Here is a 26,362-nt window from a genome sequence, read left to right as displayed (position 1 = left end):
TTCGGGGTGAGCGTTGCGCTGGGAGGAACAATACCAAAAGTTGTCTGAAATGGTAATTTCCGTTTCCCATTTCATCATCTCGGGTAGGCGTTAGCCCTGTCCGTGCTGCGCAGGGCCCGAGCTCCGAGCCCCGCCGGTCTGGTTTAGTCCCCGGTTTAATCTTTAAATCGCTCCCTGTTTCTCTCCTCCGAGGAGCCTTTGTGTGCCGGGGAGGGGCCGCTCGACACCTTTGCCCCTTAGAAAAAAGGAAGAGAGGGGGAAAAAAAAAAAGGCTCCCACCCCCAAACAGCTGCAGCCCAGGACGAGCCTCCCCCAGCCCGGGGACGGATTCATGTTTAGAAAGGCAAATGCGCTCGGGGGGAGCCGCGCTGAGCCGAGCCCTCGGTGCCCTCTGCCCTTTCCCAGAGGGAGCAGCTGTCCGGGTGTGCGGCTCCAAACGGGCCCTTCATTGAGGCACAGGGGCCGTGTGTTTACGGCTTGGCTTCTTCCCCCAGCCTTGGGGATCTGTTTTGGTATCCAGTTGCAGGAAAGGGTCCCTCCCCCCTCCTGGTTTTGTACACAAAGTGCTCTCTCACCGCTGGGGACACGGCTCTATAGGCAGAGAGCGAATTCCAGGCAGCTCTTGAAGCAAAATTGCCTCCTGAGATGGCTTCTGAAATGGGGGATACACCACTTTTATCCTTCCGTAGGCAAAGATTTTTAGGTGAAAACAGCTTTAATGGCCCTGTGCTTTCCTGAAATCCGTATAAATTTAAGGAACTTGGAGTTCAGTGTATTTCTCCTTTTTTGTTTTGTTCATAAAATGGAACATTTTTATATAACCACTCCAATTATTTCCTTTTTCTGTGGGGGAAAACCACTCCATGGAGTCCTGGAGAGGGAAAAGGAGATTAACTCTCACATGTTTCCAAACGACACCAGCACATTCTTTGTGTGTGCCCTACCAGGAACTCAATATTTGGCTTGATTAGCTTAAAAAGGGAAAACGTTGGCGTTTTTACAGGCTGGATTTCCTGGCGGATTCTGGGTTGGAGCAGTCTCAGATGGTTGTGGGGTGGTGGAAGGGGTTGGAAGGTGATGTGGAGCAAGGCGTACACCGAGTTCTGTGCCTCAGTGGGGAAACTCTGGGACAGTGTTTCCTTAGAGCACCAAACGACGCCCTGCTGGTGTGACCTGCTTTCTCTCTGTGGGAAGCACTTGGCAGTGCAGGATCAGGCTCGGGAGTGGTCTGTGCCCGCTGGGGCTCTGGGTGAGCTGGTCAGGGTCTGTCCCCAAAGCCGTGTCTGTGCTGCCCCAGGTGTGCCGGGTTTGTGGAGCTCAGCGGTTTCCAGGCTCCGGGTCTCTGCTTCCAGGAGAACTCGTCAGTCCCACGGGAGGTATCGGACCTGCCGAGGCACATCCAGCCCGGAGCAGGGCTTGCTGTGAGCCTGGGCGGGCAAGCTGGGGCCTGCGGCACCCCCAGGCTCAGCTGAGTCACAGCGAGGGCTGGTTTGTGAAACTCCTGCAAACTGAGCTGCCTGTGCAGAGAACAACACGCTGGGCCTGGAGCACGGAGAGCCCTCATTCCAAACTGTACTTGCCTTATTCCTGCTGTAAATAGTGGCTGAGAATCCCCGGCCATGTCAGCGCCGGCTGCTGCGGCTGCCTGGAAACTGGAGATGTTGCATTTCGTGTTCCACAATTGGTTCTGCTGTTCAGTTCTGCTTCTGCTTTTAGAAATGAACTCTAGTCTGTCTCTCCATTTCATAAAAAAACATGGCTCAGGGTGAATTTTTTTTTTTTTTAATGGGCTGCTTTTTGTTTTTATGATGTTGCAACAGTATTTTCTCAGACTTAAACCTGCAGATTGTCCAGTTTGGGTTGGGTTTGGATGGGGGGAAGGAAACTAAAAAAAAAAAACAACCAAAAGACAAAAAGCCCCAAAGCAAAATGCCTTTGTCTTAATTTCTTCCTTCGTGTGTGGTAGCCAACCTGGTAAGATTATTTTATTTTCTACTCAAGTTTTAGTGGACTAAGTCCCCCAAAATGCCCATGAACAAAGCGAAGCGTGTCGTGGTGTCGTGCCGCGTTCTTCCGCTGCTCAGCAGAGCAGACAAATGTATTTCTCTGGGGTCAGTGAGACTCGTCATGTTAATCAATACTGTACCAGCAGTGTTCCCTTTCCAGGGAACCAGATGGGCTACTTACAACTGGTGCTGATTATTTTAACTGTGTAATTGTAACATGGCTGCGTGATGACAGTGTTTCCTGCAGATACTTCAAAGGAAGGTTCCCGACGAGTGTGTCTTTACAGTGTTTAATCTGCCCTCTTTGTCTTTATGTTGTGGCTTTTGGACATGTGTTTGAAGTACTAAGAGTGTTTTTTTTCTTACCTCCTGCTTTTATATGCATTAAAAGGAAGCAATGCTGTGGAATGATGAAGCGTCTCCAGTGTGGGAATAAACCTGGGGTTTTAGAGGCTCCCGTAGTGGTGTTTCACTGAGTTTTAGATCCAGGCAGTGACTAAGGCAAAAACTAGGAAGAGAGTGAAGTGGCTGTGAGGAAATGGCAATATTTTTTTTTTTAAATAGTGCATGTGGCTTTGTTTTGGGGAAAATATGTTGTGTGGTGACTCGAGTCTTAACTGGGACAGACTAATTACTCGGTGAAGAAATCCTTCTCTGAGGGAAGGAAACACGCAGGGCCAGAGCTGGTTAATTACATTTTGTAAAATTATGGAGTGATGGCTTTCTTAGGAGGTCTGCACCTCTTCCTGCCCCTCTTCCTGCCCTGTACCTGAATTTCAGGCTCAGCAGTTGCCTTACAGATTGAAATTCCTCCTGGGTATTAAGATTTGATGGTGGTAGACCCAGAGCAAGTAGTGGCAGGTACTGCTGCTTTTCAGTACAGCAAAGCAAATAATACTGGAAAATATTTACATGGGGGTTGTTATTCTCCTCGTATTTCCTTGATGAGCTCTAGTAAAGGTGCTTGTGTGCTCCCTCCATCGCCAGGGAGAATTCCCTGCATTTAGGTTGTAAAAGGCTGCAGAGAGAAACTGGTGTCTCCATAGCAAAGATTCCAGGGTTTCGTGATCAGCTCACATATATTTTTACCCCCATCTAATTTAAACCAGTCTGCACGACACTCACAGGAATGATTTGTATGCAGCTTTTAAATATTTTCCTCCTTCCTGCGTGAGGGATTAGCGGCACGGAGCTGCTTTTTCGGAGGGTTCTCAGCCAAGTGTTACGTAATTTGTGTGCCACCGATGCACGGCCATAAAAAATACTCCCAGCAATGGTAAGGGAAAGCTTGTGTAGGCAATTATTTGAAATCACAAGCGTCCTAAGCAGGTTTGTGCAGCCTTAAAAGTCTGGGCAAAACGCTGCCTTTGGAATCCTGCTGCTAAGGGGGGTGGGAAGCTGTCAGTGCCCGTGCTCTGGAGGCTGGTTTTGAGCGTATTCCGCTCCAATTTTCCAGCTTTCCTGTGTGAGAACTGGTGTTTTCTGGTGGATTTTCTCATGCAACTGTTGGGTATTTGAAAATATTAATTTCTTTGAGTCTGGGTGGTGCTGCTTCAGCTGGGGCTGCTTGTAGGTGATGCCAATTTGTAATCTTTTACGAGGGGCTGAAAAAAAAAAAGGTAAAAAGAAGCTTAAATGCTAATAGGAGTGAAAAATCTGCTCGGCCTGGAGTGCGTGTAAAGGAAGCGGGTGCACGTTGGGCTGTGGAGTCTCCATCAGCTGAGCTGGGGGCTTTTAAAAATCTGCTCTAATTTTTATGCTGCGTGTGGAATGGCTAATCCCATAAAAGCCTTGCACCTTTTGACAGATGAAACGCTGCTGTTCTTCACTTATTTGAGCAAAATATTTTTATAGATGGTATTAGCGCCGTGGCTCCGAGGGTAATGCAGCCCTTACATGAGGAAGATCTTGCTTTGATCTGACAGCTTTCAAGATCCATTTCCAATCATGGAGTTCCATTAACTCTGTTTGTAATGGCACCCTCAGACTTTTTTTCTGTTTGTGTGACTCTTTGGCGTGTTAACATTGCTCTGTATTTGAGTTCTCTTTAATAAACTGAAGGAGTAATTGGGGTCAGGAAGGGAAATAATCATATTAGAAGGTGCAGTTAATTATATCGGGTATTTTGGGCTCCATAATTCTTCCTCTTGATTCTAATGTTTTCTTTGAGTTGTAGGATGTAGTGAAATTATGAAATCACCAAAATAGGACAGTGGGGCAGGATGGTGCCTGAATGGTTCATTTTGGGAGTGTGAAGTGAATGTGGCTAGATGGCCATGAGGGTTGTTGGAGGTGTGGTTTCCCTGGTGAGTTGCCTTTTCCCTCTTCTGTGTGGTCCAGTGTCCATCCAACTGGCCCTGTGTCTATCCAGTGGGATTGTGTGGTCCTGTATCAGTCCAACAAGGTCGGTATGGTCTTATGTCTATCCAACATCATCTTTGTGGTCCTGCACCTCTCCAACGTGATCTGTGTGGTCCTGTGTCACTCCCAATGGGATCTGTGTGGTCCTGTGTCCATCCAGCATGATCCATGTGTTCCTGAGTCCCTTGAGGATGGCATGGGAGCCCTGTGTCTCAGCAGCCCCCTGTGCAGGGGTTCAGGTGGGTGGTGGGTGCTGGCTCTCTGCATGAACAGCCTCCCCTCTCTCTCTACTCCTCCTCCCTTTGGGCACTGCCGGCATCTCGCCAGGCCTGGTTTTTCCTGCTTCTCTCAGTGTTGGTTGTGGGAAGGCGTGAGCTGCCAGAGAGCACTACTCCTGAACCCCTCTATCCTCGGGTTAATTCTCATTTCTGGAGTTCACCATGTGAGTAAGTCATGCTGCTCGTGTCTGTGTAGCTGCTGTGAGCAGAGGCTGGAATTGCAGCCTGGGCAGGCTGAGGGATTGGGAGACACTTCCCCACCGTACTCGGCGAGGCGGGTGGTGGTGACGGGGAGGGAATTGGCTGCTGGAGCCAGGAGAAAGTGATGTTTTTTTCTAGGTCAGGGTTGAAGGCACTGTCAGGGCGGTGATGTGCAGCATATATTACTGTCTGCATTGTCCCTGCCATATGGATGTGTGCAGCACTGCCCTTGGCATTCAGGCATTGAATTATTTATCCTCTCCAAATCTGGAGGCAGCCTTTCTTCCCCTGCTCGAAGAAAACCAAACTTAGTCGATGAGTGTTTTTAAAATAAACCTTCCGCTGTGAATTACTGCAGTGGCAGGAGCAGGGTATTGATTGTATGTTGCGTTTGGATTCGGAAACCAAAGGTTACAACACTGGATATCTTGTGGAAACACTGAAATATTTATTTTGCTGTTAAGTGCAAGTGTGTCTGTGCTGGTGCTGGGTTTGCGTGTGACTGAAATACCATGTAATGAAATTCACGGACTTTGAGAATGGAAAGGGTAGAAAACTTTGTACTGGGTGTAAAAGCAGCTTTGTCTCAGCTGTGTGAGGGGACTAATGCTTTTCCTAGGGAGAAGGCATCTCCTTTCCTCTTGTGCTGTGTTGGATTTGCTCTGAGAGCAATGTTAAGGTGGTCCTTGTTTGGGTGATGGGCTCCAGGTGCTCACTGAGGACGTGGGTGTGTGCAGGGTGTCACGAAAGGGTGGTTACAGGGTGGGGGAAGTCAGGGCAGGGAGGGGAAGCAAACGCTGGAGGAAGCTGGCTCTGTAATTTATTTTTAAGACACTGACAGCTTTGCAGGATAAAAAAGGTCTAGCATAATTTACCTTTAGAGCAGCATAAAGCTGCTAAAACTGTGTCACAGGCACGGGGAAGAATCAGAGAGAGAGAGAGAGTCGAGAAGGGAGATGTTACCCTCTAAAAAATTCACCATGATCTGGAGGCAGCGTGTCCCTGAAGGCTTTGCAGCCGGAGGCTGGAGAGCTGGGCTTGGAAATACAGTGCTGCCCTCAATATCTGGATGTGAAATGAAAGGATGTGTAATTAGGAACTGTGAAAAAAGGCATTAAATAGCTTTAGAGGTGAATGGAAGCTTCATTATTAAGCACCAACTGCTTGACTGCAGTTCATGGTGCCTCTTCCTTTCGACTCACGCACACATGAAAGTGCTCCCCGCCCCCAGCGCAGCCTTATCGGCTTATCTGGGCAGGAGTTCAGAGCCATAAAAACTATATCCTGCTTACACCTTCCAGCCGATCCTGTGACCTGCTCTGTGTAAACAAGTTGTACCAGGAGCTCCAAATGACTGGTAAGTAGCTGGGTTTCTGCAGACTGGCGAGGTCCAGGAGCAGCCAAGATAAAGTTCCAAGAAGTTCTCCGTTGGGAATGGTCTCCTGATAGCTGCTACAGGGAGGAGGTGGCAGGGCTGAGATCCTGCTGACTGTGGCAGTGACCAGATCCCTTGGGAAGGAGTAATCTTTGGGACAGACTTTACACTCCGGGACTGGTGTTTTCCACGTTCTGCTGGAGGGTGGTTGCTGCAGATTGTGAAATGTCAGCGTTGTCGTAATGACAACACAGCTCTTGCTGCGCCGACTGGCGTCCTGCGATTGCGTCAGGCCTGGGGTGGACTGGAGATGTAAGCCTGCCTATAAATATATCCATATATCTTTGGATGGATGGATGGGATTAGCCATGGCAAAGCTGGAAAGAGATGTAGGTAATGCAGGGAAGGGATGTGTGAGTGGGGGGACACACAGACATCCTGCTGTTGGCTGTGCTCTGGGGGTTTAAATACCCCAGGGTGCTCTGGTTACAGTGTTTGGCTGCTGCTCACCCCAAGCTCCTTGGTTTCATCTTGCAGCTCAGCATAGGCAGATCCATTTATCTGAGCTGGACCGTGGGCTGTAATGAGCAAGTCTGGGGATTTTGTGTCTAGAACTTCACCTTTTGAGCAGTCCAAGGGTTGAGTGTACAGGTTTGAAGATGAAAATCTGCTCTCCTTGAACGTTTGGGTGGTTTCTTGTCCCACCAATTCAGAAGGACGTGGGGAACATGCTGGTTTTTGGAATTAGGCTCCCTGATAAGGGCTCTCTGTTCTCCAGCCTCCCTCCTTGCTGTGGCCTGTCCCGGCACGCATCGGGGTCCTGTGTGGTGGCTCTCCCGGGCTCTGAGCTGTTTGCTGTTTCCATTTTTCCAGCAGCCCAGAAGGTTTCTGGCTCTCTGACGGGGATCTGAGGTGCCTGTGTTACTCAGCTGCTCTGTTGTGGGTGACGGCAGTGAATTCAGTTCCCTTCCCCTGTGATCAGTGCTGGCACTGGGGTGTTAAACTGGTTCTGTGGTGAGAGCTGAATTCCTTTGAGTTATCCTTCATCCAGGGGGGAAGGGATCAGATGAGGAGGCAACTCTGTGGCTCTTTCCTGGTGTGCTGAGTGTGCTCCTTGGTTAGGGAGCTAGAGGTTGTAGTCTTAAGCACTGGATTTAATTTCCTTCTGCAGCGTGCTCTGTCTGTAAGCTTCCCCTGCTTCACCCACCAGGATGTTTCCTCTCCCTCCTGGCCATCCCTCCCCCTTCCCAAGAGCCTCATCTGATGGAGATTCTGCACTTGCCTTGGTCCTCCTCATGCAGGATTCTTGTCTCTAATTTTAGCCTGTCTGCCTTTTGATGTTCCTTCCCGTCTGTTCCTGCCTTTCTCCTTCTCTCTGAGATCATCCTGCGTCTTCCTCTCCTTCTGGAGAGCTGGGCCTTCTTTTTCCATGGCGGCAGGGAAGTACTTGGGAAAGGAGTGAAGCTGTGTTGAAGTGAAGGATCCATGGGCATGGGTATTGCTGGCAGGGATGTTAGGGATGCTGTGCTGTGCCGTGCGCTTACAGGGAGCAGCTCCTTCCCTCTCCTGCATCTCCCTCACCACTTAACTGTTCCTGCTTGGATCTGCTCTTGGAATCTCTCCTGTATTACGGATTCATCCTGTATTTGTTCGACAGAGCTCTTCTGTGAGGTTACCAGTAGTACTGCCCAGCAGCCTGGTGTCCCTGAATCTCCTGCCCTTTTCCCTGCAGGAAAGCTGCAGGAGGCCTGGTTTTCCTGGGAATCTGACTCCATGTTAGTGTGCATTTGCTTATGTTTATAGGGAAAATTACTTCTCTGATGTGGAGGCATTTGACACAGTCAGGCAGTTCCCTGCAACGGGATGGGGAGCCCATCAGGGAGCACAGGGAAATCCGACCCTGGAGCCTGGGTGTCCGGGAAGGCCTCTCGGCCTGGTGGGATTCACCTGCTCAGAGCCTTGTGAGCGCAGTGTGTGGAGCATAATCTGATTTGTGCCTGGAATATAAATCCTGGCTGTTGCAGACGTGCAGCCTGGGGTTTTACAAGTTCTTTTGTGAAAACAACATTCAGCCCCTCCACCGCTGCAGCGAGGAGCTTCCCTGGAAACCCAATCCCAGCAATTAGCGAGGTTTGCAGAGGATCCTAGCAACTGCTGCTGGGCTTTGAATGGCAGGGTTTAGTTCTGTTTATTAGTCTGATGTTTGTTGCTGTTTTCTGTGCCTTGTATGGAGGTACATAAATTAAACCACAAGAAGTTCCACCTCAACATGAAGAAGAACTTCTTTCCATGAAGGGTGGCAGAGCTCTGGAACGGAGGGTGTGGAGTCTTTCTCCCTGGAGATATTCCAAACCCACCCAGACACATTCCTGTGTTACCTACTCCAGGTCACCCTGCCTTGTCAGGGGGTTTGGACTGGGTGATCTCCAGAGGTCCCTTCCAACCCTATTTGGTGATATCCTCCACATCCTATGGAGGGAAAGGTGGAAGGAGCCATGGATCAGTGACTAAATGAGCTGGAGTGATAATGGGAATGCTGCTGTGGGCTCTGCAGCAAGTGATCCTCAGGGAAAGTGGAGCACGGCTGGAATATATTGGGTGGTGTGTGACTCTGCTGTTTGTGGGTAACCTGAGCTCACCTGTGAGGAGTTTTGTTACCCAGATCCTCCCTGACCTGACTTGCTTTTGTCAACAGTGGCTGGGGATGATTCGGGAGCGATGCTTTCCACGAGGCTGGTTATGTAAAACCTTAATGCGCCGCCTTGTTCCAGCTCGGCTTTACAACGTGCGCGGGGCTCCGAGTGGAACTTCAAAGGAGGGAGTTTGCTTTATGGTTGAACCTATGAGCAGTTTTATGTGCAGGGTGGAGTGAACTCGTGGAGAAGATTGCAGTTTTCCCACTGTCATAAAAAGTTACGATCCTCCTGATCCGAGCATTGTTCCGTAGGCGGAGGCAGGAGGCAGATGCAGAGGTCAGTGGGAGCGTGCACGGAGAGGGCTCAGATGTGCCAGCGCAGTGAATGCCCTTCTCTGTGCTCCCAGCTCTCCCAAACAGCTTCAAAAAGTGCCTTGTGCTCTTTCTGGGGCTTCCTAAGAAACCTGCACCTGTGTTACTCGTGGAACAGGCAGAGCATTTCCATGGGAAAGGAACTTGGCAGGGCAGCCGTGGAAGGCAGCTGAGGGGGGGCTGTTTTCCAGGGCAGTATTTTAAACTCTTCTTAAAACGTGGCGCTTCAGTGGCAGAGACTGTAAGTCACTTTATAACCTTTCTTTCTTTGGGCTTTTCTTTGGGGTATGAGCCAAGGGAGTTAAAAAAATAACCAAGTGACTGCATCTTGATGAGTCTCATTCCAATTAACTTCCCTCATGCTCCCTAAAATGTTCAAAAACTGAGATATATTCCCTAAAAAAAGGCTGTTCAGGCGAAGTGATGACAGTGGGAGAGTAGGATCACCTTGTACAGCCTTAACTGTGGCCTTTTCTGAAACCATTTCAGTGACCTGTGGAGGGGTATAAAGTTCTCCTAGCTGTGGAGTCACCACTCCAAATTCTGAAGTATAAAACACTTCCCAGTTTTCAGTGAGTTATAACTGATTAAAATAAGTCACTATTCCAGTTTCAATCAGATCTCTATAAACTTAACCCCTCCTTTAAACCATTTTCTGCTGAGATAGGGAGGTATAAATGTGCCCTTTGTTTGCATATAGGAAAATTAAAGGGTCACAACATTCAAAAAGTGCATTTGAGATCTTCTGAAAAGCTGTTCCTTAAAGAAATTTTTTTTTATAGAAATGGGCACATACCTTGGGTAGGGTGGGTTGTATCCCATTCTCTCATCTTGAAGAATTTTATTCTGAATACATTAAAACTTGTGGGGGGGGAAAGACTCTGATCCCTCTCTTTGGATGACCCATTAGCTGCTCCAGCTGCCTTTTATTTATTTTTGTAGACACATGTGTGAATGTAAACATTTTATCTGGAATGGCCTCGCAAATGTTCCCGCATTAACATATATTGTCATGGAGAATAATTTTCATTTAACTGTAATTTGCTTTATATTTTCCTGCCTGGTTGCCATGGAAACGCAGACGGATGTGGCAAGGACTCCTCACAGGAGCCAGGTTATGGATTGCCTCTCTAATGGACCTCTGTTAATCATGCTGCAGCTTCCACCGGAGGAACCAGGGCTGTTTGCAGGAGACACTTCATTTAGATAAACCGTGAGATGCCCGTGGTACCTCAGCTTAATATCCAGACTTATCAAGGGTGCTTTTTCCTTCTGCAGAAGTTTTGTCATAAGAACTATGTCCTGTGATTGTGGAATTGAGATATATTTAAATTTAATGGCAGTTAGACTTGATTTTCAATTTTCATTTCATTTGCTGGAATAGCTTAACTGGTAACGCTCTTTCCTTGGCTCAGTTTAAGATCTGAAACGTTTGAAACAGAGCAGTGAAACATTTGTTATCCTTATCCTTGTGCAAGAAGTTGACTTGCTTTTCATAGTAATGTCTGTGCTTTTGCATTTGCTTTTGGCTGCCAGCAGGTGGAAAGGGGGTGAAGATGGATTTTATTACATTTGTTGTCCGTGGATTTTGGGTCTGTTTTGCACCTTCTGTTTTTGACTGCCTTGTCCAAGGCTGGTGTTCTGAGCTGAGCCCAACACGACTTGTCCAGAGAAGAGAACGGAGCTGGGGGAGGGTCTGGAGCACTGGGAGCGGCTGAGGGAGCTGTGGGAGCTCAGCCTGGGGAAAAGGAGGCTCAGGGGGGACCTTCTCGCTCTCTCCACCTCCCTCCCAGCCGCAGCCAAGTGATGAGACATCTCCGGAATCGCTGCACCACGGTGATGACTCCTTCTACCCTGGGTCTCTGATGGCAGCGGTGGTTCTGGAGCAGCAGCAACCACTGGCCTGGCCTTAATTGCAGAGGGATCCCAGGGCAGGAGATGCCTCCCTTGCAAGGGCAGCAGTGGCATGTCTGGCAGAGATGCTGTGTTCCTGGTGACTGTCCCATCGACGTGGCCCAGAAGGCCAGTGGCACCTGGCCTGTACTAGCCACATTGGCCAGTGGATTCTGTGATCTCCAGGATTATCAGTGCTCAGATTCCTGACATTTTAGGATGCACTGAGAATGATCTCTGCCTTTGTCCATGTCCACTAGCTTGTTGAATCCTTGGAAGGAGCTGCCTTCCAGCTACTGAGATAAGAATCAGGGTGGCATTGGTTCAAACTGAACTCACCAATTAGCAAATGATTCATTCTTGCTTTGGGGATGAGCTCAAGGAGAGAAAACCAACCACCCAGGATTCTCTGCTCTGTGTATTTTCATGGCAGAAACCTCACCTCAAATTTTTTAAAGCATGAATTTCATTTGTCTCCTGAATGAGAACCCTCAAAATGAATTTTTAGCCGGGTTTTAGATTGCTTTTTGGCCCTTTCTTTGCTGCTGGTTGTGGTCAGAAGCCCATGGCCGGTTATGTAAGGCCAGATTACTCCAGCACGTGGATGCTTCCCCATGCATATGGTCTCACAGTTATTTCTTGGTGCTTTACAGAAGGAATTGGGTAACATTTTGTTCTGTAATGCAGGATGAAGAAACCCAGCATGTCTTTCTGTAATGGCGTATAAACAAGTAGTGTAACATCCTATTTAAGGCATTCGGAGGAGGAAGGGCTTGGGAGGGGAGGCAGGGCTGAAGCAAAGCTTGATTTTCCTTAGACCTACACACCAGATTTGAGTAATTTTGCCTTCCATGAACACTGTATTAGAAATGAGCTGGTTTTGAGGTGTATAAGCTCAGTTCTGTGTGTGCTGTGGGTATGGAGGAACCCTGTTCACCTCTGGCCCCCTCTGTATGTGTTTCACTGGGTGATGTTGGTGCTCTTTTGCTATTCATAAGGGGCAAATGTGCTCCACAACAGCTAATTTTAATAAAAGTCTGAAAAATTGCTAGGTTCTGCTCAGGACTTTTGGGTCGTGTATGGACTTTGGGTCTTGTATAGACTTTTTGCATTTTTCCTCCATTATTTTTATTTTTCCTCTTTTTTCTACCTGTTATTCTGTAAATGCTCCAGATTGAGCATTTGTGTTGCTCAGTGACGTGTTTGGGATACCCAAATTCACCTCTGCAGAGGGGTAGGTGATACCTTCTGCGTTCTGGCAGTGCCATCTCTAAACTCTAAAGGTGGGACTCTAAAGATCTAAACTAAGGATGAGACAGTCAGAATTCCTGGCAATTTGTGAAATTACAAACACTTTCTGTAATTCATAGGTTTATATGCATTTTATTTTGTTTTTGCTTAACTTCAGCTACCTGAAAACCAAGTGTTTGTAACCAAATGCTTTATAATCTGAAGACATTTTGTGTGAGAGTTGTAAAAATATGGAATAGCATGAGAAAATATTAGGAAGCAATTTTTGGAGCTGAAGTTGAGTTGGTATTTCCAGTATCACAGGAACGGCATTGTGTGGGAATGAAGGCAGAGGTGCCTGATATGGTTCAAGTCCTTCCAACCCAAACCATTCCATGATTCCATGCTGTTTTTAGGGTTCACTTATTTGCATTTGGGTTCAGATGACAGCTCATGTTTTACTTTATCAGAAGTCATAGAAAAGTGTTAATTGCAGATAAAGCATTATAAAGCCAAACTGTCATTTTCATGACCCCTGGGTTGACTTTGAGCCACTCTACATGCCATGTCCTGCCGTGAACACAGCGTTGAATTTGACTCCATTAATTGCTGGGGAGATGTGGGAAGGAAGAGCACTTCTAACATGTGACTGTTCCCAAAAAATGGTGCAAATCAAGATGAGCTGTGGGGCTCTGGAGCGTTCAGAGGAGCTGCCTTGTCGTAGGAAGAGGGATTTCTTCAGGGAGTGGGTGAATTGTTTCCTTGTGCTCAGAGCAGCCTCTTAATGAGCTGCCCTCTCCAGGGTGCGGAGAGATGGCCAACTCCAGCCTGGGAGGCTTCCACCACATCACTGCCTTTGGATGGCTTGATCTAAAAATACATCCCTGCCTGCACAGTGGATTTGAGGCACGTTAATCTGTTCCCTTTAGGAAGGAGACTTGTACTGGATGAACTATTGTGGAAACTGTATTTTTGCTGTGCAGTGTTACCAGTTTTCTTCTTCCAGCAGCAAAATGTCGTGGAAATCATTGTTCTGCTTGGAATTCCCTCTCTGACAACAATAGCAGCAATGGGGTGGGGTGGTTTGGAATTGTTTAATGAGGAAAAGTTTTGGAGGAGCGAGCTCTCCCAGGCTGCACAGGCTCCACCACGTGATTTCTCTTCACCATTCCATCTCCTGCAGGAGCGACCGCGTTCCCACTGCTGGGATAGTTCTGACCACTCCTAGCTCTTCTGGCACAGCTGTGTAAGGACACTGAGATTTGAGCTGGATTTTGGTTCGTTTGGTTGTAATTTAGCATGTTTTCCTGGGATGAGGAGGAATGGGAGCCTGCCAGGATAACACCTCAGAGCAGTCCTGGAGTTATTGCTACCTCTGAGTGCAATGACTCATCCCGAAGCAGACAGCTCGTGCCCTCGATCCTCACTGGAGCTTCAGACACGTTCCCATGATGTGCTGCAGTGTTTCTGGCTGCAGGCTCAGCTGTGACGCCGCTGTTTATTGTCAGCCTTTGTTTCCAGGTAACTTTGGGGAATGTTTTAGGGCAGCAGCAGGGCCAGTTCAGACACAGCGTTGTGGGCTGGAGGTGCGTTTGCTGCCTGGTGTTGAACAACTCAGTAGCTGAAGCTCTCCAGCGAGTTACAACTTGACTTGCTGCTGTTTGTGCCAGTGGGAAGCTGCAGTGGGGCGTTTGAGGTCTGGGATCCACAATGACTTGCAGCAGGGGTTGCGTAAGTGTGTGGAGCTCTCCGGTCCCGGCACTTTGTTTTCTGTGTGTTCCGGGAGACGCAGCTTTTGCCTCTCCAGCTATTTAAGATTCAGAGTGTATTTTCCTCCTTTGATGTTTGGCATACCTTGACAGGCTGAGGGAGCTGGGCTTGTTCAGCCTGGAGAAGAGAAGGTTCTGGGCAGACCTTAGAGCCCCTTCCAGTGCCTAAAGAGGTTCAAAGAGAGCTGGAGAGGGACTTTGGACAAGAGCCTGGAGGGACAAGACATGGTGGGATGGCTTTAAACAAAAAGAAGGGGAGATTCATATTAGATATTAGGAGGAAATTCTTCCCTGTGAGGGTGGTGAGGCCCTGGCACACGTTGCCCAGAGGAGCTATGTCTGCCCCATCTCTGGAAGTGTTCCAGACCAGGCTGGATGGGGCTTGGAGCAACCTGGTCAAGTGGAAAGTGTCCCTGCCCATGGCAAGGGGTGGAACAAGATGAGCTTTGAGGTCCCTTCCAACTCAACCCATTCCATGATGTTGACACTGGAGCTCACTTGCTGTGTCTGTTGGACTTCTACCTGCTCCACCAGTCCCTGTTTTCCCAGGACCTGCTGCTCATCAGCACAGACTCAGTCACAAGCTGCTCAGACAACCTCAACCATTTGTAAGGAAACTGTCTTTAAAATATGGATGGCATTAGAGGGACTCAGGCTTAAAATTAGAAACTGTTTATGATGCACAGTTGTAGTTGTTTACCTTGAACCATAATTATCTTATTTCCTGAGTTAAAAATGTCACGTCAGCGTGCTGGAGCAAGATTTGATGACAAAGGCATTGTTTTTAGCCACCAGCAGAGCAAAGAACACTTGAAATGTGTGTCTAAATATGATTTTATAACCTAAAGTATAGCACACTCAGGATTTTAAGTTGGCTCTGGAGGTTGCGTGGGCTTATGGGTCGGCCATTTGGCCGGGGATCAAGGGACTGGGTTTAATCCTGACTCTGTCCTTTTGTCCTCTGAGCGCTTTCCTTGCCACCCTCTGTGCTGTTTGTTTGGACGGCCCCGTGTTGGAAGGGAGGGATGTGCCCTTTCTCCGGGTGTTTGTGGATTTTCCTGGGGCGCGGTTTCGTGGCACAGCCGGAGCGGGGTTGCGCTGCTGGGGGTGGTGAGGCTCCCCCACCCTTCCAGCCGGGGGGCAGGAGCCAATCCAGCCCCTTTGGAGCCGGGAGAGCAGTGGGAAGAGGACGATGAGGAGGTTTTCTGCTGGTCTGGTAGGTTCAGCTGATTTATGAGCAAGCTCTGGAGTGGCCCAAGGGAGAAGCTGGGATCCAGCAGCTGAGCAGGGCCAGAGCCTTCCCTCTTTGGGAACCCACATCCCTCGAGCCCCTCTGAAGGGCTGGGGCACATTTGCTAGCACAGACACATTCTAGTTCCTTATTTTATTATTATGTTTCCTTATTTTATTATTCAGCAATGCTCTCTGAGCCCATGTGGCTGAGGTGGCCTGTGCCCTCCTCACACCCTTTTCCAGATTGGATTTCTATACCTGAGCTAAGCAGCAGCAGCTCTTTCTCACCTGGACCTGGTGCTGCCAGCGTGCTCCTTTCTCAGGAGAATGGAAAGTGGGAGGGGAGCAGCTTCTTTAGTGATGACAACTGCTACTTAAACCTGTTCAGGGCATAGAATAGAAGGGGAAAAAAATATCAGTTGAAGCTTTAGGCGCTTTCAATGTATGCGGGATTTTTAAGGAATCTTTTTATTCTGACCTCAACTTGCCAGGCCCCAGACAATAGGGGAGGGATGCCATGTGGAAATCAAGGAGGTGCTTCCTTTCAGCTCTTTCCTTGCTGTGTAATTTGAGGTGGTTATAAGGCACTTGTAAGTTGGGAACTGAAGACTTGAGCACATTCTACAATTACATTTTTCATGTTGCTTTCTGGGGACCTCCTGGATTGTCTTGGATTGTGACAGGGAATGGTGTCTGATCCTTATATGTATCTGGGTGTGGGCTCTGAGTGACACCTGCGTATTCCTAAAAAACCTATGTCTAGGGTGTTGAAGTGTCTGATTGTAATGTTTGTGTGGCCACACATTTTTCTTGGCTGGGGAGGTTTTATTCCACTATTCAGACTCCAACCAGAATCCACTCTGTGGATAAGTTTGCTGTGTTTTTCCTCTTTGAGGGAGGCTGTGTCTGTTCTTGAAGGCTGAACAGTGACTTCCTTGACTCCTCCTTGGCTAATTAGTGTGCTTTAAAATGGGATGTTTGCATCCTTTTCACCAATCAGCATTCAGAGAGGAAAGGAAATAGTTCAGGTATTAATAGTAACCTGTATCCAATTTGCCACCAAATTGCACGGATGCAAATCTCTGGGACTGCAGAGGTGACAGATGTGTTTGTCACTCTTCTGAAAAATGGTCTGTATTTCTCAATGTGTTAAAATTGAGCATGGAGGAAGAAATGCAGATTCATATTTTAAATAAAGGGGAGCTTGTCCTGGACCAGTAGCATCGTTTACCCTCCTCCTTCCCTTAGGAGAATGTACAGAGGGAATTGAGTCAAATTTTATGGTGAAGTCACGGGAAGAGGTTCACTCTGGAGACAGGAAGGATGTGTTTGTCCCACCTCAGACTTGTATTTAGGAGGAATGGGAAGGAGAAGGTACGTGGACTGTGACGGCAACTATGACCGCAGTTTAAATTATGGCTCTAATTCCAGAGAACATCCTTCTTGCCTTTATTGGGTTGGTGAAGGCCAACATCTTGGAGCTCAATCCCCATCCCTGGAACTGTTCAAGGCTGGGTTGGACAGAGCTCGAAGCAGCCTGGTATAGTGGAAGGTGTGCCTGCCCATGGCAGGGGGTGGAACTGGATGAGCTTTTAAGGTCCCTTCCAACCCAAACCATTCCACAATTCTATGATTAATTAGGACAAATTGGAGCTTCAGGATTTTCTAGCCTGGCAAAAGGGCACAGTAGGGTTTTTGAGCTCTCAGAGATGGGCACTAGTTGTGTCTGTGTTCTGAACTCACCTCTGAGTGTCCCCTTCGGTGAGTCAGTTTGTGCTTCACCCTGCATCTTTCAGAGCTCAAATGGGAGAAATTCCCCTGGGTCACTGGGGTTATTTGAAGTGCAGACAGGTTTTGGGCAAACCTAAGCTGGAAACCTGGCACCTCCATTTGTTTGCTGACTGAATCCTAGCAATTCTTCTACAGGTACCTATGGGCAGGAGTTGAGCAATCTCCAGGCAGGTTTTTGCTGAAAACTTATATTCTGTAGCTATTGAATATATGTATTTTCTAATACTTGATTAATTTTAATTTTCCCATAAACCTTTCTAATTGTCAGCATCTGGGAATCTTACTGCTCATGCTGTTGACTTTATTTGCTTTATTCCTCGCTAGTTTTCCTTTATTCTTTCTTGGTTTTATGCCCAGGAAGAGCATTTGTTGTCTGATCCTTCTACCTTTTACTTGAACTTAGTGTGTACTGGTTTCTGTGTGGACCTGGAAGTCTTTTCCTAGATAATATTTGATTTTCAACTGTTATGCCCTGAATTTTACATGTCTGTGTATGCTGCAGTACATAAGCTTTGTTATTCATGCTGTCTTTGTGTCTGACTGAAATAATTGGGTTGGATATTTACTACTTCTCTGGTGGGGCTCAGCAAATTTTCAGGATACAGAGGTCACATTTTGTTCTTGTTTTTGTGGGAACTGAACCTGATCATGGATCAGTTCTGCTTGGAATATCCACACCACTGTGCATCCTGTGTTTTCCAAATGGCTTAGGAATTAAGAGCTTACGCTACACTAAAATAAACAGCTTGAGGGTTCTGTAGATGATGATGAAGTTTCTGGCTGGCTGGCGAACCAGTTCAGGTGGTTTGAGAGTAGATCTGCTGCTGCTGGTCTGTGCTGAGGGGTTTTTTGAGAGCATGTTCTCACGAGTTAATGTGGACCTTCATTTTCCTGTGTCCCAGTAGTAATGATGTGTTCTCCCAAAGCCAGACAGAGCATCTTTGCTTTGCACATGCAGGTCACGTAATAAAGAAATGAGCCTGATGATGCACCTTTTTGGAAGAGATTCAGCCAGGCTGGAAGGACCTAGCAGTCTTAGGGAATTATATTTCATACTGGAGCTCTGAAAATGAAAAATTGCAAGGTCTGGGAGATTATTTGGAGCATTGGAGCTGACAGACAGGGGTGCCTGTAGCTCCCTGGGCTGCTGAAGGGGTGGTGGACAATTATTTTTGGGTGTTTCGACCTTTTTCTTACTTCTATTTGTGACAGAGAGGCCACTTGATGGAAGTTATTGCTTTTGTTAGGCAGGTGCTGCTTGTGTAGTTAAGACTTCTTTATCCATTTGCTGATGGATTTCAGGAAGAATTTCCTCATGGAGAGAGAGGGCTGTCAGGCATTGGAAGGGGCTGCCCAGGGAGGTGGTGGAGTCCCCATCGCTGGAGGTGTCCATGGAACGCCTGGATGTGGCAGTTAGTGTTCTGGGCTGGGTGACAAAGTGGAGATCAGTCACAGGTTGGACTGGATTGTCTTGGAGGGCTTTTCAACCTTAATGATTCTGGGATAACAGTGCACAATCTTTAAGGCATTTACCATTATTAAACAAGAGGAGGGGTTTTTTTAGCTTGGGCAGACTAAATCATGGCAAACAGTGTCCTCAATCCTGGTCTTGTCGGTGGTTGCTGGTGCAGCCTTGAGCTGCAGCCCAAGGCTGCTCAGAGCAGTCCCAGCAGCTCTGTTTTGACTTAGGACTTTCCACTCCTCGGAGAAGCCACAGAAGGATGGTCAGAGTGAAGGAGGAGAAGAGGGAACGTGCTCCTATGTTTCCAGCACTCCTAATTGTGTGCACAGAATTGAAAAGTCTATGCCACATCATGCCAAGATTCTCCAAGTTCCTGCAGGGTTTTGGAGCTGGGGCTCTTCTGACAGCCCCAGGTTTTTACTCTGCCAAGTACCTTTCAGGCTGCTTTTGTGGATCTTTCCAGGAGAAACAGTAGATAGTTTTAGAGGTTGATGATTCTAAGATATCCTGTGTCATGGTAGCAAACTTTAAATATCTGGTATGAAGAGACCAGATAACCAGTAGTGACGTTGGTATGTCCAGCAATTCAGAGTTCACTGCTCAGCTGCATCTTGTGTGCTTACAAGGGATAAACTCTGTGAAATGTTCAGCTTCTGCTGATAATTAGTTTTCTGGCTTAATGAAATTCAAACATTTACGATATAAAAGGGTTTAACTGCCTTTTTTTTTTTTTTTGCACAGATCTTGAGGAATATGTGAAACATGTTAAAAATACTTATGTGGTGAGGCCCTGGCACAGGTTGCCCAGAGGAGCAGTGGCTGCCCCATCCCTGTGAGTTGGATGGGGCTTGGAGGTGTCCCTGCCCATGGCAGGGACTGGAATGAGATGAACTGTGAGGCCCTTCCAACCGAAACCATTCTGGGATTCTGAGAGGTCACAGATCCTGACCTCTCTTAGTTCACTGGTGGTCTCCAGGCAGCTTGGTCATTCCTGAATTTAGGCTTCTGTCAACCCCCCAGTTCCTTGTAGTCTGTGTTGTCCATGTGAGACTTTCAGTTAAAACACTGAAAGATCAGTTTAGTTCCACAGGAATCACATCTTCTTTCATGCTTGTTACAATGGGAGAAATTGACCCTTGGGCTTTTCACCCACACCAGTGTCTTGATCTGTGTTTTTGAGGACAGTACCAGGTTATTTTGTATTTTTTATCAAGTGGCACAGATGACAGGAGCTTTAAAAACTGTAGCTCTCAGCATACCTATTATTTTCAGGGCAAAATAAAGGAACTTTAAGACTGAGAATATATCACCTACTTCAGTTATGAAAGCCATCAAATTAAATTTTATTTGATGGTACGATTTTGTCACATTCAAACACTGAGAGGTTTTTTTGAGGACTAGTGGAATTCTCTCTGTGCTTTGGCTTGAGTAATTGGCGCTGTTTGAGCATAGTTGGGATGTGATTGCTGTGGAAATATTTGGAAACTATAGTGAAAGGCAGCTCCTGGAGCTTACCCTGTTGCTGGGAATCTCTCCGTAAAGGGCGAGAGTGGCTGTGGAACATGACAGTTTGTGTGTGTGCCTGGAGATGGCTGGGCTGGGAGCTGCTGATAGGCTGGAGGGCACTGCAGCTGGATATTTATCTCAAATTTATGGGGATTTCTTGGAAACAACTCTTTTCCCCATTCCAGCAGGTGAAAGCTCTGACTGTGCTGTCTCAGTGTGGTCAGGCAGGCACAAAGCTGTGCTGAACGTGCCTATGAAGTGCTTTGAAAAACACTTCTGGATTTCCCCTCCCTCCAAATTTGTTGTTCGTGGTCCCTCTTGATTCTGTGTTGGAGGAAATGGAGCTTATCTGAGTGCAGGAGCTCCGTGGTGTCCCGTGTGCTCCCCTGAGTATATTTTCACTGGAGCCCTCGGAGAGCTGCCTCATTGAAATTCTGTCTCTTTGTGGAATTATTGTGAGGGAAGCAGATGAGTGCTGTGGAAAAAGGCTCTCCTAGTCCCTGGAGATTTTTTCCATTCAGAAGTTACTCTCAACCAGAATCTAAATCTCATCCTGAAATCCTGTTACGCTGCTTAGTTCTGGATCACCAGAAAATCTGAATTGATGCAAGTCTGACTTTGAATCCAAAAACAACTTCTTGCCCCAAAGCAGCACTAATGAGAAGGGGAATCCTGCTGGAAAAGTTGCTGTGCAAGTATTATTGTGCTCCATAGGGCTGCAGTTGGTGTCAGGGGATCCCTTAGTGCTCCAGGACTCCCTGGCCACGGAGAAATCCATGAGGTAGCCATGTATCTCCTGCTCTTCTCAAAGAAAAATGTCAAAAAACTTTCTTTGCTTGTCTGGAGAAGTTTACCTGCCGCAGGATTCCTTTATTTGAGTCAGGACTGTGTGCCCGTATGTGTTCCTTTGGGTTTTTGGGTTTATATTGGCCTGCTCCTTTTCACTGAGGTTCCAAAGACTTCCTTTGGCTCAGCTGGAAGCAGCTCTGCCCTGGATGCAGCTGTGTTGCTCATCTGGACATCCTCCCTTTGGCTCTTGTTGGGGAGTGAAAGATTCCCAAAACAAACAAGGCTCTCCGGGGGTTCCTTATCTCTTCCACTGTGTGTCTGTCCTGGCTGGCCTTAGGGTCCCTCCTGGGTGATTCTTGGAAGGCAGATGTCCAAATCCAGCTAAATCAGAAGATGTAAGGTGATGAGCAGCAATAAGGTATAAAATTGTCACCTGCTCTGCAAGGCCAGTCCCAGTGTGATAACGTTATGGGGAACTAAATCTGATGCTGTTTAAAGAAGTGTCGGGCTCCAGAGCGTGATGTGAGGGAGCTGGGCCTGGAAGTTGTGCAGATGGAATTTGGAAGAGGAATAATAGATACAACAAGGTTTAAAAGCAGTGGTTGGATTCCCACGGTGAAAACATGGATGTGAGAGCGCTCAGTGCCGTGGTGTGGTTGACAACGTGGTGTTGGGTTAAAGGTTGGGCTCGATGATCTCAGAGGTCTTTTCCAGCCTAAATGATTCTGTGGGAGCACTTGGGGAAAGAACACAAGAAGCTGAGTGTTCTCAGTGAGTATGAGAGGAGGAAGAGGAGGAAGACCATCAGCACGTGGAGGTCCAAGGAGTTATGGTGGTCTTGGAGTTGGGGAATCTTTAGCCCTTGGAAAGGGGCAGCTGGAAGTGGAGCAAACAAAAGCTGAAGTGTTTTGTACTTTGTAGTTCCCCACTTGTAACTTTATATATGTGAGTTTTTGAGTAAAAAATTGGGGTTTAGCACTTCTGTTTTTAGAAGGAAGGGCAATTTGGGAGAAATCCAGATTTTCCCACTGTCAGCTGGAGCAGGGGTTGGTCACTGTGTGCCCTTGGTGTGGTTTGCAGTGTCTAGAGATAGGATGTGGAATTTTGGGGAATTTAGCATGAGCAGGATGTGGAGCTTGGAGTTCACCCTTTCACCTCTTTGTACAGGACAGAGTACCTGCAGTTGGACTGGAGAAGGCCCAGTACTCCCAGTGCCTCAGGTACTGCTGCTCTCCTCCGGAACTGGGCTTTAGCAGTTGGACCTGCAGTGCATCAGCAGCTTATTTCTTTGCAAAAAGTTCCTTTCCTGACCTGTTTCTCTGTGGAAGTGTAGCAGAAGCTCCCGTTTTTCTGGGATAAGGCAGTGTTTTACACGTGGCTGTGTCCAAGCTCTGCTCTTCCACACTGCCAGCCCCCAAACAGGCTTATTTGTAGTTCAGATTTTTCCTTTCTCCTGTGACTTGTGCCATTCCAAACTCAGCCCTTCTGCAGGGGATGACTGTGACTCTTGGGGGATCCTCTGGAACTGACTGGGTTGTTCTGCCTGGGGGGGAATTTGTTTGTGAGCAGACGTGGTGGTGGGCCATGGGCAGAGCTGGGGGACCTCCAGGATGGAGCAACCTGGGCTGACTCGTCTGACCTGGGAACATGAGGAGTGCAGGATTTGAGCTTGGAATCTGCCAACCCTTTCATGTGCCAGTTAATGACTGTAATTCCCCTTCACTTTGGGTGCTGAGAGCTCCTGCTGGTTCCTGCCCAGCATCGGAAATTTCACTTCAGGAATTTTTAGCTGGAAAAATATCCTTGAAAGTACAATGACAGCTGGTTGGAAAATAAAGTTGGAGGTTCATAGTGGATTCACTGCTGTTCAGAGCAAAGGTGTGCTTGGAAAGAGAGTGGTGGTGGTGTGGATAATTCCGTGAGTTGTTTGGGAAGGTGAATTTCTGGCGTGGGAGCTCATGCTGGCTCTGCCTGTCTTTGGTTCATGAGCTGCTCACAGTTCGGGAGCTGACATACCTTTTTTTGTAAATAAACTGGCTCTAAAACCACACAGATGGTCACAGAAACCTTGAGACAAGTGATTTTTTTTTTTTAATCTATTATCAGAAAGTTATGGAATGTGATGGATACTCGGCTGAGCTTCCACTATTCCTTGTGTTCCTCTGTTTGTGCAGACTTGTTATCAGGGAGTTTATTTCTGGATTAGGCAAGTGTTTGTACTTGGTAACCTTCACGTACCCAAATCCAGCGTGCGTGTTGTGAATAAAATTCCCTTGGTTTAATTTTCTAATGGACCTATTCCTCTGTTTTTCAGATTACACAGCGTTTTTGGGACACACCTCTGTTGGATTTTAATATATGTCCTGCTAAGAAGAGCTTTCAACTATGGAATCGGTAAATATTGACTTTATTTCTATCTAAATATTCTGGTTTATTCCCTAATAAGTGCTTGTGTCCCTGTTGGAGTGTTTGGTTTTGCCTTTTTTAAAAGTCTTTATTTTCTGAACTTTGAAGGTAAAAATTGCAAATTGCATGGGATGATATTCCTAACCAGGAATATCTTAGGAGCTGTCTGTAGTTCTGAGGTGCCTTTTTAATTTTAGACAATTTTGATTATATCAAGTTTTTCCCTGACTTCAGTGAAATAAAAGTGAAATTTCCTGCCTGGGCAGTTCCAGCACAGGTTTGCCCAGCAGACTGTGCAGGTTGTTGTTGGTGCTGAGTATTAAATAATATCATGGTCCTCTTTCTTTCTCTTTGCTTTCAAAATGTCTTGAAAAAACCCAAAGTCTATTAGTTTCCCAATGTTATGTTTCCTTGTGATTAGTCTAATTGAAACAGATGGCACCTACGTTTCATTTTGGGCAGAGAAACCTCCCAATCTGCTGAGACTACAGTTTGATTCAGTGTTAGGATTCAACTTTTTGAGAGCATTAGCAGATGTAGAAATAACAGGCTGTTGTAGAGTGCAGTTTAGGGGGAAAAATGAGATTTTTGCCTCTGTTTCATGATAGAGGCTGGTGCTGTCCTGGAAGTCCCGGTGGTGTGGATGGAACTGGAGGCAAGGGGTTGTTCTGGCTGTTTTTTTGGGATTGTTGTGGCTGGTGTTTCTGCAGTGCTGGTGGTTTGATGTGCTGGGAGCTGATTAAAGGCTGTGTGAGCTCATCTGGGCGGTGCATGTCATGGAGGGGTTCAAGGTCACCCCCAGCATGCCCAGGAATCCTATGGAGAAGGCTCCCAGTGTATAACTCCAGTGTGTGGCTCCTGCCTTGGGGCTCTGGTCCTTGGCTGACCTCTGGGTTCCTGCTGCAGTGGGATTATTTGTGTTGAAGTTGTTGTCATCACGAGGAAGGCTGTTGGTGAAGGAGAGTTGCTCCATGTGGAAGTCCAGCCTTGCCCTGTCAGGTGCCTTTACAGGCTGGAAGGTGCCCTTTGTCCTGGATTTTGAGGGAGGGAAAATAAAAATCATTGTATTTAGTGTGTCCATAATAATTGCAAGGTATTCAGGTGGAGACAAGATGTTATTTCAGCTTCCCCTGGTGAATATTAATAGCAGGAGAAGCCTTTCACAGTGGAACAAAGCAGAGCAGGCATCAGTGACTCTCCCTGGGCCGTTAAGTAATTACAGTGTATCAGGTTTGAGCCCTTTTCCCAGCGTGTGCAGGAGCTCCTTCATCCTTCCTAGAAGCTCGGCAGGGCCCTGAGAAACCTGGCTCAGCCCTGACATCAGTGATAAACCAGGCTGGTTGCTGTTTGCTGCCTGTTTTATTTCCTAAGTGGGGACGAAGATGTTTAATTCTGAGTTTTGAAGTAAATGGTGTTTGGCTTTTTGAATGCAAACTGCCTTTTTAAAAGCAGGATAACAAAAACTTACCCAATATTCAGGTGTATTTGAGTGACCCTGTTTGGAAGGGTTTACTCAAAACAAGCCAAATTTGTCGTAGCCACAGAAAGGTTTGGGTTGGAAGGACCTTAAAGCCCATCTCGTTCCATCCCCTGCCGTGGGGAGGGATACTTTCCACTAGACCAGGTTGCTCCAAGCCCCGTCCAACCTGGCCTTGGACACTTCCAGGGATGGGGCAGCCAGTTTTCTGGGCAGTGGTATCTTCTTTTTCCTGTTGGCAGCAGGAATGGCTGCACCACGTTGGGCTTGTCCTGGGGTTTGGTGACTCAATTGCTCCCCAGCACCAACAGCTGGAGAGATCTGTGTGTTCCCAACACCTTCACAGGGAAGCAGGGGGGCCAAGGCTTTCTCCAGGCAGCAGCTTTAGTGGTGGCCTTGGCAGTGGTGTTTCAGGGAGTTCCTAATGAATATGCAGGTGTGGGATTAAAAGGATGAATGAGGAGCACGGAGCAGAATTGTTTTCCGAGCTGCAGCCTTGCTCTGACCTCCCGAGAAGGGCACAAGTGTAAAGCTGAGGCCTGTAGTGGAAAAGCAATTACAATCCAGGCTGCCAGGATTGAATTGTCCTCGGAAAGTCAGATGCTGCAATAATGGGAGCGTTGTTTAGCTGGAACGTGACTTCACTTAAATGCTCCATGTTTTTCTATTAATGCTCTTAAATGTGCTCGTATATGGGTCTCAATTTTTACTGCTTTGAGGGGAATCGAGCTCAGTATTCCACCAGGAAGATATTTCTCTGCATAGAAGTGTTCTGATGAGCTTGCTGGCTTTTTTCCATGTATTTCAGTTCTTATCCCTTCCAGATTAGAGAGAGGTGTTAGAAAATAAAACACCAGCATGTCTTTGTTCTTTAGCATGTTGGTCACCACTGAGCCGAGGAGAGTGGCTTTCCATGGGGTCCTGGGATATGGGAACATTGGCTTTCAGGGGGAGAAGCTGATGCGTTATGAAGCAGGGCCTGGAGAATGGAGGGAAAGCCACGGGCAAGTGGAATTACTAGTGCCATGTTAATAATTCTGAGGGGAAGGCTCTTCCAGTGCCTAAAGGCAGGGATAGATGAGATATTGGAAAGAAATTCTTCCCTGTGAGGCTGGTGAGGCCCTGGCACAGGTTGCCCAGAGAAGCTGTGGCTGCCCCATCCCTGGAAGTGTTCCAGGCCAGGTTGGATGGGGCTTGGAGCAACCTGGGATAGTTGAAGGTGTCCCTGCCCATGGAAGGGGTGGAACAAGATGAGCTTTGAGGTCCCTTCCAACCCAAACCATTCCATGATTCTATGGAGCATTAAAGAGGTAGAGCTGTGTGGTTTGTGGCTTTGCTGACTTTTGCTGTGGAGCCCTTTCTCCTGAAAAAGTACAGATTTTGGGAGTGCTGTAAAGCAGCTGGGTGGCTCTCCAGGTGCAGGTTTGTCTGGAGTGTTTCACAGGATCCAGTTTGGGTTTGTGCTGATGCCTAGGTCGGGCCTGGGAAGGGGAGGTGGGTTTGGAGAGCATCCCATGGTGCTTGTACACTGTCGTACCTGTGTGGCAGATAGGTCTTCACAGCCCTTGGGAGCAGTAA

At 47.4% G+C, this 26,362-nt stretch overlaps 1 protein-coding gene across 1 annotated transcript in view; it reads left to right on the top strand.

Annotated features, from left to right (window-relative positions):
• Positions 1 to 22,103: 22,103 nt before the first annotated feature.
• Positions 22,104 to 26,362, top strand: part of ANKRD11 (ankyrin repeat domain 11) — a 111,390-nt gene continuing 107,131 nt past the window's right edge. The window contains exons 1-2 of the mRNA XM_029964550.1: positions 22,104 to 22,121; positions 23,216 to 23,295. The gene's annotated coding sequence lies outside the window, so the exon portion shown is untranslated. The remainder of the gene's footprint in view (positions 22,122 to 23,215; positions 23,296 to 26,362) is intronic.

The sequence above is a fragment of the Manacus vitellinus genome, unplaced genomic scaffold, assembly GCF_001715985.3.
Source record: "Manacus vitellinus isolate BGI_N305 unplaced genomic scaffold, ASM171598v3 scaffold_10_pilon, whole genome shotgun sequence".
In the NCBI taxonomy this organism is placed as follows: domain Eukaryota; kingdom Metazoa; phylum Chordata; class Aves; order Passeriformes; family Pipridae; genus Manacus; species Manacus vitellinus.
The sequence above is the reverse complement of the archived record's forward strand: the minus strand, read 5'-3'. Positions and strand labels throughout refer to the sequence as shown.